This window comes from Caretta caretta, chromosome 1 (genome assembly GCF_965140235.1).
Source record: "Caretta caretta isolate rCarCar2 chromosome 1, rCarCar1.hap1, whole genome shotgun sequence".
NCBI classification, from domain to species: Eukaryota; Metazoa; Chordata; order Testudines; family Cheloniidae; genus Caretta; species Caretta caretta.
The window spans coordinates 200,421,425-200,440,617 of record NC_134206.1 but is presented as its reverse complement, the minus strand read 5'-3'; the positions used below and the strand labels follow the sequence as shown (position 1 = coordinate 200,440,617).

Here is a 19,193-nt window from a genome sequence, read left to right as displayed (position 1 = left end):
GGCCTGAGAGAGCACTCAGGCTTCCCCTTTGTCTTGACCTTTATAGGGGGCAACTCTCCTACTTACTCCATTTTAGGCCCTTACCTTCATAGCTTTGGGGCCAGTTAGATGGTTCACTCTGGATACAGTCAGTGTGGCCCAATCCTCAGTAACCTGGGCAGGCTTTGGCCTGTGGCCAGTGTGGGAAGTCCCACTCAGGATGACCATAGTGTGTGGAAAGATCATTTTGCAACTACATGCCATCAGCTCCCTCAGAATACAAAACCAGACGTAGTGTAGAGCTCACTTTAGAGGAAGCTGCCTCCAACCTTCTGTCTAGGCCCACTCTTGGCATCAGTGGCCACTATAAGGCCTAAGCAGTTTCTTAAAATTAGCCAACTGCCTGGTCATGATCTTGTCATTCGCCCATACATCCTCTTACATACTGGAAATAGATGTCACTAGCCTGTGACAAGTTGTCACATCTATGCATCAAGCAAAAAAAAAAAAAAAATGTAGGGAAATAAATGATGGGCCTCAACTGTGTAAAAGATTGACTTATACCCAATAACTTTTGAGCTAGTAGCAAAAGACTGTTTTTACATCTTAACAATATCCAGTCCATTTAACACAAAACAATTAAAGTTTAAACCACACCAAAATTCTCAGTTGGGCTATTTGTCTCACAGCGTGTTCCACTTGTATGCATTAAAGAGAGGGATCACAACTCTCTCTCTCTTTGAGGGAAAGGTTCACCCAGTGTGTATAACAAAACTTTATATAATAAATCATACTAGGTGAGGCATGTTTTTCAGATTAAGAAGTTGATTCACACAACTGGGAACTGCTGACTGGTAATAAAATTACCACAGTTCCTGGGTCAAAATTTTGGAGGTATTTTTGCATTTATTTTCTGAATCTTTGGTCTTTTGCTAAAAGTATCATCCAACTTGATTATATTATAGCAATCTATAAGTAATTGCATTGTAAATAGCATAAGGCGGGAGTGGCTATTTAAGAAGTCAAAGATGATGTATAGAAAATAAATGATATAGAAATTAGAACTAACTTTTAATAATGATGTGCAGGCTAAAATTAAACAAAGGAGGAACTGAATTTCAGCATCAGGCAACCTTTTTCTAATGGTAAGGGGAACAATTAGGAAAATAATTTGGGGTACTGGATGGGTCATTGGATTTGTAAAGGGATTCAGAACTTTTCAACTCTAGGACACCAGTCCAAATCTGATCCAGGTTGGTCAGGCTCAAAAGTTGTTACTGTCTGACAAGCTGTTTGGTGGCCTACAGAAATTAGATGGTGGCTTAAATCCAGTTCTTCCAAGTGAGCAGAAGCCAACATCACAAGACTACTACCATCACGATGAATGGATCGCAGAGGCAGTATTTCTGTCTCATGCCCTGAGCTCACTTCTCAAGACTGGGCTGAGGCACATTGGTGGGGGTAAAGTCTGTAGGCTGAAGTTCATATGACAGACGTGTGGATAAAGAGCGGTCAGTCTGCCACTTTTCACCAGAACTAATATTCACATGAAAAAATATTTTGTTAAAGAAGTCAGCGAATCTCTACAATAAAATCTTTTGTATGAAAGACTCTAATTCAGGCAACTAAACACCTCCTGCCGAGCTCCAGAATTATTAGCTGCTGTCTCCCAATACAGTAGTTTGTCTGAATGCAAACAAATTTCAAGCAGTGGTTGCAAATAGATTTCAATTTTCTATGGCTTTCAAGAAAGCTTTTAAGAAAGCTTTTAAAAGTAAGTGAACTCTGAGGGAAGAGTCCTTCCTTCTGTCTGTGCAGCGTCCTTCCCACTCACTGGAGGTTTTCACCTCGCCAAAGGTGAAAGTCCAACCAGCCTCCTAAACTTTGCTCAGCACACTTGTTTGTTTAGATTCTGCAAATGCACCAGCCCAGCACTGTAGGCTGTTTAAAAACAATGTAAATATACCTGCAACTTTTCCAGTGGGCCCCAGGCCCACATTAAAGTGTGGTTCTGCCTCTGAAATTGATTCTGTAATTATGGCACTTTTGGATTCCATGTTTGTCTCTCAGTGACTCCAGATCAGATTTGGGCACTTTTCAAGTAAAAAGATGTCCCGTTCCCTCTTTCCTCTCGAGGTAAGTGGGAAAGCGGGATACCGGGAGGAAGTACAGGCAGTAATGTCTGTGAGGGGAGGGCTCCTGCCTCATACTGAGAATGAGGGGCGATCAGCAGGTTATCTCAAGTGCTTATATACGAATGCACAAAGCCTTGGAAACAAGCAGGGAGAACTGGAGGTCCTGGTGATGTCAAGGAATTATGACGTGATTGGAATAACAGAGACTTGGTGGGATAACTCACATGACTGGAGTACTGTCATGGATGGTTATAAACTGTTCAGGAAGGACAGGCAGGGCAGAAAAGGTGGGGGAGTAGCCCTGTATGTAAGGGAGCAGTATGACTGCTCAGAGCTCTGGTACGATACTGCAGAAAAACCTGAGTGTCTCTGGATTAAGTTTAGAAGTGTGAGCAACAGGAGTGATGTAGTGGTGGGAGTCTGCTATAGACCACCGGACCAGGGGGATGAGGTGGATGAGGCTTTCTTCCGGCAGCTCGCGGAAGCTACTAGATCGCATGCCCTGGTTCTCATGGGTGACTTTAATTTTCCTGATATTTGCTGGGAGAGCAGTACAGCGGTGCATAGACAATCCAGGAAGTTTTTGGAAAGCGTAGGGGACAATTTCCTGGTGCAAGTTCTAGAGGAGCCAACTAGGGGGGGAGCTTTTCTTGACCTGCTGCTCACAAACCGGGAAGAATTAGTAGGGGAAGCAAAAGTGGATGGGAATCTGGGAGGCAGTGACCATGAGTTGGTTGAGTTCAGGATCCTGACACAGGGAAGAAAGGTAAGCAGCAGGATATGGACCCTGGACTTCAGGAAAGCAGACTTCGACTCCCTCTGGGAACAGATGGGTAGGATCCCCTGGGGGACTAACATGAAGGGGAAAGGAGTCCAGGAGAGCTGGCTGTATTTCAAGGAATCCCTGTTGAGGTTACAGGGACAAACCATCCCGATGTGTCGAAAGAATAGTAAGTATGGCAGGCGACCAGCTTGGCTTAACGGTGAAATCCTAGCAGATCTTAAGCATAAAAAAGAAGCTTACAAGAAGTGGAAGGTTGGACATATGACCAGGGAAGAGTATAAAAATATTGCTCGGGCATGTAGGAATGAAATTAGGAGGGCCAAATCGCACCTGGAGCTGCAGCTAGCAAGAGATGTTAAGAGTAACAAGAAGGGTTTCTTCAGGTATGTTGGCAACAAGAAGAAAGCCAAGGAAAGTGTGGGCCCCTTAATGAATGAGGGAGGCAACCTAGTGACGGAGGATGTGGAAAAAGCTAATGTACTCAATGCTTTTTTTGCCTCTGTCTTCACGAACAAGGTCAGCTCCCAGACTGCTGTGCTGGGCATCACAACATGGGGAATAGATGGCCAGCCCTCTGTGGAGAAAGAGGTGGTTAGGGACTAATTAGAAAAACTGGACGTGCACAAGTCCATGGGGCCGGATGAGTTGCATCCGAGAGTGCTAAAGGAACTGGCGGCTGTGATTGCAGAGCCATTGGCCATTATCTTTGAAAACTCGTGGCGAACGGGGGAAGTCCCGGATGACTGGAAAAAGGCTAATGTAGTGCCAATCTTTAAAAAAGGGAAGAAAGAGGATCCTGGGAACTACAGGCCAGTAAGCCTCACTTCAGTCCCCGGAAAAATCATGGAGCAGGTCCTCAAAGAATCAATCCTGAAGCACTTACATGAGAGGAAAGTGATCAGGAACAGTCAGCATGGATTCACCAAGGGAAGGTCATGCCTGACTAATCTAATCACCTTCTATGATGAGATTACTGGTTCTGTGGATGAAGGGAAAGCAGTGGATGTATTGTTTCTTGACTTTAGCAAAGCTTTTGACACGGTCTCCCACAGTATTCTTGTCAGCAAGTTAAAGAAGTATGGGCTGGATGAATGTACTATAAGGTGGGTAGAAAGTTGGCTAGATTGTCGGGCTCAATGGGTAGTGATCAATGGCTCCATGTCTAGTTGGCAGCCGGTGTCAAGTGGAGTGCCCCAGGGGTTGGTCCTGGGGCCGGTTTTGTTCAATATCTTCATAAACAATCTGGAGGATGGTGTGGATTGCACTCTCAGCAAATTTGCGGATGATACTAAACTGGGAGGAGTGGTAGATACGCTGAAGGGCAGGGATAGGATACAGAGGGACCTAGACAAATTGGAGGATTGGGCCAAAAGAAATCTGAGGTTCAATAAGGATAAGTGCAGGGTCCTGCACTTAGGACAGAAGAACCCAATGCACAGCTACAGACTAGGGACCAAATGGCTAGGCAGCTTTTCTGCAGAAAAGGACCTAGGGGTGACAGTGGACGAGAAGCTGGATGTGAGTCAGCAGTGTGCCCTTGTTGCCAAGAAGGCCAATGGCATTTTGGAATGTATAAGTAGGGGCATAGCGAGCAGATCCCCCCTCTATTTGACATTGGTGAGGCCTCATCTGGAGTACTGTGTCCAGTTTTGGGCCCCACACTACAAGAAGGATGTGGATAAATTGGAGAGAGTCCAGCGAAGGGCAACAAAAATGATTAGGGGTCTGGAACACATGACTTATGAGGAGAGGCTGAGGGAACTGGGATTGTTTAGTCTGCAGAAGAGAAGAATGAGGGGGGATTTGATAGCTGCTTTCAACTACCTGAGAGGTAGTTCCAGAGAGGATGGTTCTAGACTATTCTCAATGGTGGAAGAGGACAGGACAAGGAGTAATGGTCTCAAGTTGCAGTGGGGGAGGTTTAGGTTGGATATTAGGAAAAACTTTTCCACTAGGAGGGTGGTGAAACACTGGAATGCGTTGCCTAGGGAGGTGGTGGAATCTCCTTCCTTAGAAGTTTTTAAGGTCAGGCTTGACAAAGCCCTGGCTGGGATGATTTAATTTGGTATGGGTCCTGCTTTTGAGCAGGGGGTTGGACTAGCTGACCTCCTGAGGTCCCTTCCAACCCTGATATTCTATGATTCCCCCCCCCGCCCCAACTGCTGGCCTTGCAAACTCAGCCTGGAACCTGAATGTCAAGTTGGAAACTTTCTGGTTTATACACCATCATCCATACAGAGTCAGCGATGAGAACTCAGTTAACAAGACAGTGCTAATGTGTGAGCCAGAATAAAATCCAATTCCCTCTCCCATTGGTATGTTGGTTCTCAAAGTTAATAGGAATAAATATCAGTAACACTTATGTTAGTCACTAAAGTCATCAGATATAGAGCCAGTCTGCAGAGTATTAAGGCACCATGTTATTCAGAGAAAAACAGACCCTTAAAATGCCTTTCTAACCCACAGAACCAATACCTCCTAATCCAGTCATTCCCCATTCAGCCAACATCTGCTGATAACTAGTAGAAGAGAACATTTGGAACATACCATGCAAGTCAGTAAAATCTCCTTCTGTCAGACTAATGGGGAAATACTTTGTAGAGTTGAAGGCCCTCTTTTGAAATTGACCTGCCCCCATTCACTAACAAAATATCTAGGACTGGTCAACTCAAAATCCCAGTTAAAACCAAGTGCCAGGCTAAAATATGAGGACAGGGGCAGTCACTTAAGGCTGATGGTTTGGTTAACCCTGCTCAGTCTACTAGTCTGAACAGCAACCATGTAGCACAAACATCTTGTGCCCAAGTCCCCAGCCAGCCCATGTCAAGTGCAGAAGGGGAAAAGATGCCTCTAAAATGTACATTGCACATAAGTATCCCAGTAGGCAGTGCAGAAAGCAGGCTATGGAAAGTCAGGGACCTGGTGAAAAAACTGTATCATGCCAATCTGAAAATGACAGTGAGAAACAACCACAACTATGGGGTGGGGTGGAACATTGGAAACCACTGCAGTGGCATCTGTTGATATTGGGACTGTCTGATACTGCTACTACTAATGAGGAATACAAAAGTAACACCAATAAAGAAACGACGTGTGATGAATTTCTTCACATGAATTTCTTCACACTGCTATAAGATTCATCCTGTCCATAGGGTAGAGAGGCTAAAGCCAGCTGCCCACTATTCCTGGGAGTTCATTGTTCAGGTACACAGGGTGTCTACAGACACAGCACAATCAGTGCCGGCATGTCTGTGCATGTGTGTAACCCACATGCTGATATGCCATTCTTATGTGCACTTGTATGTCTCTAGCTCTGGTGCATCCTGACCTACTCCCCTGAATAGGACCACCACAATACACAGCTGTTGAAAATGCCCCCCATCCCAAATACCTAGCTTTCAACATGCTCAGAATGGGCTACATGGCAAACTGAACATGTAGGGTAGCTTGAACTTGTGCTTTTCCATCTCCTTGTACGTGTTTGTTCTTCCTCTGCCTAGGCCTCCATTTTTGCTGGAGATGCCTTCTCTTTGGATTTGGTGTCCTACTTCTGTGCCCAAGGCCAGTTCATCTCCTGTTTAGAGAGGGAGAGCCTCACAGCTCTCTGTCATGCTGACTGCATCTTTTCCAGCACAAGGTATAATGCGTGCCATTTCACTTCCATGTACACACACATCAATGCATCACACCATGGTGTGAATTTGAGGGACTTCTGAGGAGTAAGTTTGCAGGAGGGTTCACCAAAATTCTAAAGCTATCACTTGTATCAGGGAAATGCCACTGTTTAGATCCATCTTCCACAAAAAAATGGTGGTTTCTCACTGCTCTAAATGATTCCCGTCCTCAGTGCAGAAGCAGGAAACTGAGGTTGGACAATAATGGAGAAAATTCATGTGAAGAAATTCATCACACGTCGTTTCTTTATTGGTGTTACTTTTGTATTCCTCATTAGTAGTAGCAGTATTCTAGTGTATAGGAGCCTCAGTCATGGACCAGGAGCCAAGTGTGCACAGCACTGTACAAAAACAGAACAAAGACCTACCCCAAAGACCTTACAGTCTAGGACTCTTTGTCCCCATGGTAGGTGCTTTTGTCCCATACTAAGGTCTCAGCAAGATAAGGAGAAAAGTCAGTACTTGTACAAGTGCTTCCCAAATTCTTTGACCAGATAATGTTTTACTAGACTGGGGATTAGTTGTTGAACACCAGGTGCTGCCTGGTGCCCCCATGCATTTGTACATGCTTTCACCTGTAATGTCACTTGAGCTATGCCAGTCTCACGCACAATTAGAATGAAGGCAGCTAATGGTTGGGAACATAGAGGGTCATCATTAGTGTCGAAAGAGGGAGCTAGGAGTCACAACAAGGATAACTCAATACATTGTGCCCAATGTTCTTTGCCCCATTCAGATTGGCCATCCGAAACACAAGTAGTTCAACTTACATCTTTTTGGCCACCTAGCCAGCAAGCAGCCAGATTTCTCAGGCAATCACCCACAGAGGTTTCATAAAAAGAGCAAGTATTATCCAGCATTGTTCTCCAGCAATAATTACAATACACATTCTGTTCTGTTAACAGCTCATTTACTTGCCATTGTTTTCACGTCAATTCCTGACTCACTCACCACCAATAATTTCCACTCTTGTATACTGTGCTGTCTGAGCACTGGGGATACCACTTGCTGGACAACCTTTAGATCATGTTGTCATGTCAACAGTTGTTGATCTTGGTCTTTTATTGGTTCATTTGGCAGCTGAAAGGGGAAGTCATTGGTGTTTTACAACATGAGGGTTGTTCCCAGGTTGGCTGCTAATAGGGTTGCCTTGCTGTTCTTTGAAAGGTGTTCGCTAAATGGAAAGCATCCCTCTGACACTGGGCAGAGCACCAGTAGCAACACAAGGGGTGGTAGCAAAGCATTGTGTCTGTCTCCAGTCAGGGAGATGAACCAGAGTTACCTGCCATACCTATGATACCAGAACCCATAAGCAAAGGCTGTGGCCAACTTTGTCTTCTGGAAGTTTCCTTTCATTTCTCTTTGAAAATAGTAAATTTGAACTTTCCCTCTTGGAGTGGACGAGTGAACGTGGATTCCACCGGAGGTATATACGTGGCACGGAAATACACACACACACACACACACCGTCAAAGGGGGAAAATGACATTTCAAAGGAGTGTTCTGGATCTTCTTGTGTTGCAGTCAGTTGACTTACAGCTGTTCACATCTATTAGGGTATATCTACACTGCAGTTGGAGGCATAGTCGCAGCATGTGTAGCCCTACCTCACCTACCTTCAATTTAGCTAGCTCGGGTAGTGCTGGTAGTGAAGCAGTGGCACCAAGGACTTCAGCATGGACTAGCCACCCAGGTAATTACACAGAGTCCCAGGCAGGCTTGTACAGCATGAGCTGAAGCCCGTGCTGCTGCAGGTTCGCTGCTGTTGTTGCCTATGCTAGCTAGATTACAGCTATCTTGGGTATATCTACACATGTTGCAATCACACACCCCAATTACAGTGTATGCATAACCTCAGCGACAGGCAGCCCTGTGTGCCGAGACAGCAGCGCTGGGTTATCTTGGCAATGCAGCAAGCACCTCGCTTGCCATAGCTGCTATTATTATGATGTATTATTTGTATTACTGTAGCACTTATGAGCCCCAGTCAAGGACCAGGACTCGGTTGTGCTAGGTTTTGCACAAATACAGGACAAAAAGACAGGCCCTCCTCAGAAAGTTTAAAATCTACGTATAAGACAAGACACAACAGATGGATGTGGACAGATGAGGAATACAAGGAAATAATGAGATAATATTGGTCAGTACAATAGCAGCCTAAGTGATGTCAAGTTTTTGGTAGGCATCATGGCTATTCAATCCTAATTATTTATTTTGTCCTATGTAGGGTCTGACACCCTGCTTAATACCATGGTATGTGAGTAATGCACCCAGGGGACCACTTGCATCTAAGGTCTTGTTTACATGGAGCAGTAATGTGGACTATGGAAGTGTGATTTCTAAAGCGCACTAACATTTTGCACATTAATTAGTCCGTGTACCCTGCTTGTGTGCATTAAAGCTTCCCTAGCGATTTTTGAAACAGTACTATGTTAAAGTGCACTAGGGAACGTTACAAAGAGATTACTCATTACAGTATAGATTACCGTAATAAGTAACGTATATAATATATTACTCATTACAGTATATACAAAGAGCCCCTAAAATCCCAATTTTGGACATGTACATAAAAAAATTGCTAAAAATAAAGAAAAATGAAATTAATAACGCCCCTAACCAGAAGCTCCACCCATAAGCTCAAAAATTTACATACAACAAATCTATTAATCAAACAGTTCTGAACAACAACCCCATTTGTCAGTTTGTGGAGTTGGATCCATCAGTTTAAGACAGCTTTGCACAGCAAGGCTGGTGCAAAGTAACCGTACAGAACTCAGAATGGGGCCCCGAGTTCTAAATTTAATGGACACTATCCAGAATATATATTATTTGATTATCAGAATTTTCACTTCAATCTCAACTCAAAAATCGCAAAGTCTCAGTTCTGATTCACATTCCCCAACTGGTGTGAGCTGTGGCATTTCCATCTATATTAAGGCGAGGGCATAACTAACAGTACACATCTAAGTGCTAAAAACAAGATGAAAATCAGAAAGCTTGGCACAGTAGCCCAAAACAGAACAAGCAGAATGCAGAGAAAGGCCTTTAGACAGTCACAGCAGCAAACAGTATTTCATTTGAATTTACCTGAGAGAATTGGAACAAAGCTTGAAAACTGAGACAGCCATATTTTCTTGTTAAACAATGAAAGTGGGACAAGTGAGCAGAAAGAACATTTCCCTGCTCTGACATCTAGTCTCCTTTCCATTAAGCCCAACCTAATACTGCACGAGTGCAGTGCCTTTTAACCCTTCTGATTCCATGGCAGATATTTTATTCCAGTAGAGTTCTTAGCCTAATTTCTTTACCATCTTTGGTGCTACACCTTTGATCCTCGGGTCATACATTGAAATATCATCCTGACACTCATTGAACTCTAATGGATGCACCTCAAATTGGTGACCCTGGATCTACAAACACAGACAATGTTCCCTCAAAGTCCTTTTCTTGGCTGCTAAACGAATGAGTGACTGAGGACAGGTTAAAACCTCTGGTCCTGATCCAGCAAAGCACTTAAGCACATGCTTAAGCAGGTGCTTAAGTGCTTTGCTGGACTGAGGCCTATGAGCACAGTCTTAAACTTGTGGTCAGACAGCTTTTTGCTCTGCATACAGACAGGGGATGGGAGAAAGAGGTGAAAAAGGAAGGGAAGGAAACAGAGAAAGGAAGGGAACGAAAAAAGAGAGAGGGCTGTGAAGACGGGAAGGAGTGGGAGAAAGATAAATGGAGGGAAAGTGGAAAGGAGAGAGAATGGAATAATCAGGAGAAAGAGGGGAGGGAAAAAAGGGGAGGAGAGCACAGGAACTCCCCTTTCCCCTGTCTGGATGGGAGAATCAGACCTCCTCACATTCAGCAGTGTGGTAGAAGGGAAGCCACTTCTTCCAGGTACAGTCAGTAGCAAGGACAAGGGGAGCCCAGGCAGAGTGCCCTCCTCCAGCCTGGAGGGGCAATCTTAGTTGCAGGGGAGTTCCAGAGCCCACTCCCCCTGTGGCCAGGCAAAGAAGTGTCAGCTGCCACTGTGGAAGGGGATCGCTGTTACCTCCAATGTTCTCCATGCTAGCAGTTTAGAGGGAAGAGCAAACACAGTCTTTGAGAGGTAGAGAGCATAGGCGCAAACGCTGTGGGTGCTCCTGGGCACCGACTGGCACCAGCAGAAGTTGGTGCCTATGGTAGGGGAGCTATTATCAACAAATCCACAGCAAGAGAGCCAAACAACCATCCAAGTCAACAGAATTGCACCAGTTTATGCCAGCAGCGAATTGGCTCAAAGGGTGTGAAGTGAGGAGAGCTGAGGGGCAGAAATAATTTGAAAATCATCTCAAAACACAGTGCTGACCACTTATTCCTAGATTAGAAAGCCAGAACGGACCACTGTAATCATCTAGTCTGACCTACTGTATATTACAGTCTGTAGGTCTTCCCTGAATTAATTCCTGTTTCAACTAGACCAGATCTTTTAAAAAACATCCAATAAATGAAAAAAAATTCCAGTGAGGGAGAATCCACCACAACCCTTGGCAAATTGTTCCAGTGACTAATTACTCTCACAGTTAAAAATTTACACCTTATTTCCATTCTGAATTTATCTAGCTTCAACTTCCCGCCATTAGATCTTGCTTTACCTTTGTCTGTTAGATTGAAGGGCCCATTATCAAATATTTGTTGGCCTTGTAGGTACTTACCAATTTTTAGAGGCCTCCACATTAGACACAAATAAAAGAGCTGAATAAACATTTGCACAAGCTGCCCTCTGGGACATAGAAGTGGTTTGTGACACTCTAACCCTTTCATCAGCCCTGTGTTAAACTGTAATCCTTTGATCGGCTCTGTGTTGAAAATGACATTCAAACTGTAACTATAGGGGGAGGCTGCCAGAAAAGGAATACCATAGGGCCCTGCAAAATTATAATACAGAAATCAATACAAATGGGGAACATTTTTAAGGCTAGCTTGCTACAATAGGTGCACGTGAAAAAAAAAGAAAGGCAAAATAAACTTCAGCACTTATGTGTCCCTCATAGCTGTGCCTCACAATCTAGCAAGGCCCCAAATATGGAAAACAATGTACGTCCAAAGTCCAAAATGAGGGACATACAAAAATAATTAATGTGGGGAATTTAAATACAATGGGATTCATGTCTTTAGTGGAGGTAATGCTTCCCATAACCTCAGTTTCATAACTCCAGTGGAAATAATTTTCAACAATGCCAGGGAAAGGGACACCAAATTTCTGTGGAATGTAGGTTTCTTTGGGACTAAAAGGAGTGACATACCTCATGAAGAGGGATAGTGAAGAGGTTTGTTCAGCCCTTTGAATAACTTTAAAATAATGTGAGTGACTGGAGCTGGTGAAACTGTTCACTGAGTGGGGAAAAGTACAAATTTTGATAACTTTTCCAATTTAACAACAAAGGTCTGTTGAGAAGGGGTGAGGGGGATTTTCCAAAAAGAGTTCACACGTTTCTTTTCCTGATTTTGGACCAGCTCAGCTTGTGAATAAGTTATTCAATGAATTTGGCTCTTCTTTTCTCTTCACCGATTATCCACAAACTGACAAACTGGGTTGTTGTTCAGACCTGTTTGATTAATAGATTTGTGGTATGTAAATTTTTGAGCTTATCGGTGGAGCTTCTGCTGAAGGGGGTTATTAATTTCATTTTTCTTTATTTTTAGCAATTTTTTTATGTACATGTCCAAAAATTGGGATTTTAGGGGCTTTCTCTTTGTATATACTGTAATGAGTAATATATATTATATATGTTACTTATTACGGTAATTTATGCTGTAATGAGTAATCTCTTTGTAGTGTTCCCTAGTGCACTTTAACATAATACTGTTTCAAAAATCACTAGGGAAGCTTTAATGCACACAAGCAGGCTACACGGACTAATTAATGTGCAAAATGTTAGTGCACTTTAGAAATCACACTTCCATAGTCCACATTACTGCTCCATCCAATCCAGTGTTTGATCTGTTTGATTGGTTTTCTATGCCACATAGTACTGTTTTGCTCCCCGGATTTGTTATCCTAATTCTTATAAACAGGAGCAGCGCTTGAGAAATCATTGGGGTATCAGATCTCTTAGGGAGAGGAAGGGAAATGCTTTAGAAAGATAATCATAGCAGGCCTCATGCCAGTTAGTCATTTATACCACACCATCTCATGTATTCCCTATGGCTTTCTGTTAGAACTATGCTAGTAATGAGAAAATAATTCATTGAACAGTCTTTAAAAAAAATCACAAAGTTCATATAATAAATGGTTCCATGAATATTCTTTAATCTGCTGCACCCCTGTGTTCAGCAAGGTGTATAAATAATATCACAGAAGCCAGATAATACTATTTGTATCCACAGCTACATCATATTCCATAAAATAAGTGAAAGCTGCAAAGTACCTGAATTCCTGGGGACATATTTGTAAAGGTATTTAAGAATCTAAAGATACAGATAAGTGCCTAGAGGGATTTTCAGAAGTGCCAAGGTGCCTAACTCCCTTCTGCATGTTTAGATATCGAAATACCTTTAAAAATCTGGCCCCTGTAACTTAGAGATGGCAGATTCCAAAGTCAGGCTCTTTAAACACAAAGGAATAATGGATCTGGTTTTTGTCTGGCACTTTCTCCCCAGTGCTTCAGACAGGGGTATATATTCCCAAGATGCATTATTGATCTCTCTCTCTCTCTTTTTTGTTTTTGTTTTTGTCTCTTTATTTTCTGTTGTAAATGCATCATTCTCCCCGTCTATCTTGATACAGAATTTTGTTGTTTTGGTCTCTGTAACAGGGACTCTAGGTGGAATATGTTTATAGATTCATAGATACTAAGGTCAGAAGGGACCATTATGATCATCTAGTCCGACCTCCTGTACAATGCAGGCCACAGAATTTCACCCACCCACTCCTGCGAAAAACCTTTCACCTATGTCTGAGCTATTGAAGTCCTCAAATCGTGGTTTAAAGACTTCAAGGAGCAGAGAATCCTCCGGCAAGTGACCCATGCTACAGAGGAAGGTGAAAAGCCTCCAGGGCCTCTTCCAATCTGCCCTGGAGGAAAATTCCTTCCCGACCCCAAATATGGCGATCAGCTAACCCCTGAGCATATGGCAAGATTCACCAGCCAGATACTACAGAAAATTCTTTCCTGGGTAACTCAGATCCCACCCCATCTAATATCCCATCACAGGCCATTGGGCCTATTTACCATGAATATTTAATTACCAAAACCATGTTATCCCATCATACCATCTCCTCCATAAACTTATCAAGTTTAATCTTAAAGCCAGATAGATCTTTTGCCCCCACTGCTTCCCTTGGAAGGCTATTCCAAAACTTCACTCCTCTGATGGTTAGAAACCTTCGTCTAATTTCAAGTCTAAACTTCCTGGTGGCCAGTTTATATCCATCTGTTCTCGTGTCCACATTGATACTGAGTTTAAATAATTCCTCTCCCTCTCTGGTATTTATCCCTCTGATATATTTATAGAGAGCAATCATATCTCCCCTCAGCCTTCTTTTAGTTAGGCTAAACAAGCCAAACTCCTTGAGTCTCCTTTCATAAGACAGGTTTTCCATTCCTCGGATCATCCTAGTAGCCCTTCTCTGTACCTGTTCCAGTTTGAATTCATCCTTCTTAAACATGGAAGACCAGAACTGCACAAAGTATTCCAGGTGAGGTCTCACCAGTGCCTTGCAGAACGGTACTAAAACCTCCTTATCCCTACTGGAAATACCTTGCCTGATGCATCCCAAGACCGCATTAGCTTTTTTCACAGCTATATCACATTGGCGGCTCATAGTCATCCTATGATCAACCAATACTCCTAGGTCCTTCTCCTCCTCCGTTACTTCTAATTGATGCGTCCACAGCTTATAACTAAAATTCTTGTTATTAATCCCTAAATGCATGACCTTACACTTCTCACTATTAAATTTCATCCTATTACTATTACTCCACTTTACAAGGTCATCCAGATCCTCCTCTATGATATCCCTGTTCTTCTCTAAATTGGCAATACCTCCCAGCTTTGTATCATCCGCAAACTTTATTAGCGCACTCCCACTTTTTGTGCCGAGGTCAGTAATAAAAAGATTGGTTCCAAAACCGATTCTTGAGGAACTCCACTGGTAACCTCCCTCCAGCCTGACCGTTCACCTTTCAGTAGGACCCGTTGTAGTCTCCCCTTTAACCAATTCCTTATCTACCTTTCAATTTTCATATTGAGCCCCATCTTTTCCAATTTAACTAATAATTCCCCATGTGGCACGGTATCAAAGGCCTTACTGAAATCTAGGTAAATTAGATCCACTGCGTTTCCTTTGTCTAAAAAATCTGTTACTTTCACAAAGAAGCGGATCAGGTTGGTTTGGCACGATCTACCTTTTGTAAAACCATGTTGTATTTTGTCCCACTTACCATTGACTTCAATGTCCTTAACTACCTTCTCCTTCACAAGTTTTTCCAAGACTTTACATACTACAGATGTCAAACTAACAGGCCTATAGTTACCCGGATCACTTTTTTTCCCTTTCTTAAAAATAGGAACTATGTTAGCAGTTCTCCAATCACACGGTACAACCCCTGAGTTTACAGATTCATTAAAAATTCTTGCTAATGGGCTTGCAATTTCATGTGCCAATTCCTTTAATATTCGTGGATGAAGATTATCTGGGCGCCCTGATTTAGTCCCATTAAGCTGTTTGAGTTTCACTTCTACCTCAGATATGGTAATATCTACCTCCATATCCTCATTCCCATTTGTCATGCTACCATTATCTCTAAGATCCTCTTTAGCCTTATTAAAGACTGAGGCAAAGTATTTGTTTAGATATTGGGCCATGCCTAGATTATCCTTGACCTCCACTCCATCCTCAGTGTTTAGCGGTCCCACTTCTTCTTTCTTTGTTTTCTTCTTATTCATATGGCTATAGAACCTTTTACTATTGGTTTTAATTCCCTTTGCAAGGTCCAACTCTACTTGACTTTTAGCCTGTCTCACTTTATCCCTACATGTTTTGACCTCAATAAGGTAGCTTTCCTTGCTGATCCCTCCCATCTTCCACTCCCTGTATGTTGCGCTATATTCCATCAGCTTGAATGCAGGGTGACAGGTTTGACTGACAGACTGACTCTAATAGAGTGTTCCCAAAGTAAACTAGATAGAGAGCTTGAGATTAGAGCCATCTCTAACAGTTAATGAGTAAGGTCTTGATTTGCCCAAGTTTTTGCCACTCTCTGCCTGGAAAATTTGCCTGTGCTCCACTCGACAGATTTGCCCTCCCTTAATCTATTCCTTTCCCTTCACCTCCACTCCGTCCTGTTCCTACAAGCTTTTTGCCCCCATTTAGCCTCACTCCCATCCAACCAGGGTCTCTTATCTTCCCCTTCAAGCCTCCCCAGCCAGACTTTTGGGGCCTGATTCTGATCTCACATTAATCAGTGGAGGTGCCCATTGCAAAGCCCATAGGATTCAGTGAGAGTCTTTCCATGGACTCTAATTGGCTTTGGATCAGGCCCTAGACCAGGAATCCTTCTACTGAAGTCAGTGAAGTTACAATGGTGTCAAACTGGTGTAAAGGAGATCAGGATCAGGCCCTTGATGTCTTACTGATTTTCTGTTGCTCTGGCCACCTGCCCCAACAGCCAGGCCTGGATCTCTAGGATGCTGCTTTAATTCACCTCACTCATCTATCCCTTCAATCCTCTCACACTATAGGAAATCTCTTTGTTCCTTTGGAAAGTCCAGCAGCATGCAGATTCTAGAATGATTACATGTCAGAGCAACATTTTCAGAAAGCAGTTCTCTCAGATGCAGGTTGCCCAGAGTTCTCCATCCCACTGGAATGCCAGAAGGCCAGCAAAATCTGCATTTTATTCAGGCTGACCTCTAAAAACACTGACACCTTCATTATTATGAATATCAAAACCCAGTGGCAAAACCCAGAGCACAGAAAGAGGTGTGCGTATCGCTGTTCTTCGAATAAGACCCCTAGTTTTTCCTTTCCTATAGGCCCCAGCTGTTAGTCTAAATTAAAAACCCAGAAACAGGCAAGCCACTGCAAATTTGGGGAAGTCTTTCCTATCAGCTGGTAGACATGCTTCATCCGGTAGACTGTAAATAGAGCAAAGCACTAGCCCCACATTGAACAATAACCAATATTTCATTATCTCTAAACAACCAAAGCACTAAATAATCTATAAACGGTTACATTAGTGTCTGGCAAATACATAGGAATATGTACTCTAGCATAGAAATTCACAACCTTTTTCCACTTAAACTCCAAAAACACCTACCATGTTTTCCTATGATGACCCCATCCTCACTATCCTTTGTGGCTGCCGATTTCTAACTTTGAGCTGTTTTTTAATAAGAATAAATGCACTGGATGTTGTGATCAGGTTCCTGTATTCTGCAATTCTGTAGTTAAAGAATCCGCCCCTTGCTATAGAAGAGTGCTCCAGAATATAGGATTTCATCTTAAAACAATGATGTTTCTATCTCTTATAGTCACAAAGAAAACTTTCCACACATCAATTGCTTGTAAATCAATGCCATGATGTCTGTCAGCAACCTGAAGTAGTAGAAACATAGGACATGGGATTGAAAAGGATTATCTGGGTCATCAAGTTCAGTTCCCCATTAGCACAGGCAACTGCATTATGTAATCCCATTCATAAACGTATCCTAAAAGCAGCTTGTTCGTCTAGGAGTATGATTATTGCTTTGCATATGTAAAGGCCAGCGTTCAAATCCCAGACAAAGTCTTGTAAAGGCCATGAGTGGTCCTGTATCTTTAAAGGGGAAGGATGGGGCACTGATTTAGGCTGTAGGAGACCTGGATTCTATTCCCTTCTCTGCTAGTGACTTCCTGTATGAATTTGGGCAAGTCACTTAATTTCTCTGGGCCTTCGTTCTCCATCCATAAAATGGGGACAATAATATTACTACTGTCTTTAGATTTTAAGATCTTCAGCTCAGTAATTGTCTTTGACTATGTGCTTGTACAGCACCATGGGGCCCTGACCTTATTTCGGAATCTGTAGGTTCTAGTGCAGTAGTAGGGATAATAATAATACTGTTGATGATGTCAGGCTAGTCCCCGAGGCTATGCTGTATTATTAACTTCCGGGAGATGGTTCAGTGGTGACAAACTTTATAATGCTGTGGAGCATGGACCAAAAATTGTTTCCTCTGGTATAGTGAGTGCTGTAAGAACAATGATAAATTCCTGCAAAAATTACAGAAATTTCAAGGAGGAATAGGGGGAGGAAAAAAGACACTTAAACTGAAAAGATTTGGGCTGTTTAATGGATTAAGCATTGGCATTTCTTTGCAGAGTTCCAGTTCAGAACTGTGACTGTAGAAAGGAATAATTGAAAAATTATTCTAAAGGTTATGAGTTAATAAAGTGTGAAAATGTGTTGTGCGGCTGCCATACTCTGCTCAGTTTTACATTGACTTACATGTGATATTGCTCATCTGGCTTGCAGCTAGTTACATAAGTGCTCACAATGAAGTTTTTATTTATTTATGTACAGTACAGGTCTTTATTTAATTAGGGAATAAAACTTCACTGACACAAGCATCTCAGTCACCAACAGAGTGCTAGCCATCCTGTCGGGTTACATTTCACTCCAGTCCAGTAAGGTAACATGTGCACAAATACTTCTGAGCAAAGTGGTGAAATTTTCAGATAAGAAAAGAATAAATTAAATCCATTTAAAATGAGCCAGTCTCTCTTTAGGCAGCAGCAATTATGGAAAGAATATCACAATGTACGGTAAGTGAGTGAGTGATGTCCCCCTTTAGTGATTGGGCACAGACACAAGTGTAATACTCTCTCCAGAATTCAAAGGATTTATTGGAACATTGCAAATAACAACTCCAGCACACACAGACAGGAATTAACTTCTTCTAGTCACCACCTCCCTCCCCCCTGAAACAAAACAACAACATAATATCAAACAAAGACAACCGCTTACCACTGAAATAAAGATACAGCACCACCTATTGGCAGAGGCACTGGCTACACTGAAAGAAGTTCTGCAGTAGAAGTAGAAGTCTGTGCTTCTGGAGTTGAAGGCCCACATTTTGAGTCCCAATGCTAAATGGGTGCATGTAATTTACATAGTAATTGTGTCTCTTGTCTGCATTTTTCAATTTTATTGTAATATGGCCTAGATGAGCCATCCTAGGAAATTTGTGTCACAGGTTAAAGACCCTTGTGGGAGCTGAACCAGGGCTGAGCCTGAGAGAAAGGAGCCCCATAGTAACTCATGTGAGAAGAAGACAGACTAAATGGGAGGGGCCACTGACAGTTCAACAAGGATTGTTGAACAAGCTGCTGCTCTTGCTACTTAAGAGATGTTGTGTGTGGCTGCAGAGACCAAAGCACAATCTACTGTTACTGGCTGGAGAGGCTCATGACTGAGCACCTGCTTCAGGCCAGACTGTCAAAAACAAGGCAGATACCCCCAACCTGGAGGTGTGTTCTAGAAGTAGATTTCACCAATGCCAACAAATGTGAACTCCTGGATCACTATAACAGTCTTACTATTGAGTCACAGACAGTCCCCTTAGACTCTCCAGTCTACCTGGCCAACTTGAGCACCTGAACTTAGT

The 19,193-nt window shown here is 42.8% G+C and overlaps 1 long non-coding RNA gene across 5 annotated transcripts in view; it reads left to right on the top strand.

The window, feature by feature from the left end:
* Window positions 1-1,889: 1,889 nt before the first annotated feature.
* Window positions 1,890-19,193, top strand: part of LOC125620987 (uncharacterized) — a 63,328-nt gene continuing 46,024 nt past the window's right edge. For 4 of the 5 annotated variants that reach the window (XR_012664667.1, XR_007352381.2, XR_007352384.2 and 1 more), the window contains exons 1-2: window positions 1,890-2,115; window positions 6,399-6,535. This is a non-coding gene — a long non-coding RNA (uncharacterized LOC125620987). The remainder of the gene's footprint in view (window positions 2,116-6,398; window positions 6,536-19,193) is intronic. The other variant, XR_007352382.2, reaches the window with a different exon arrangement.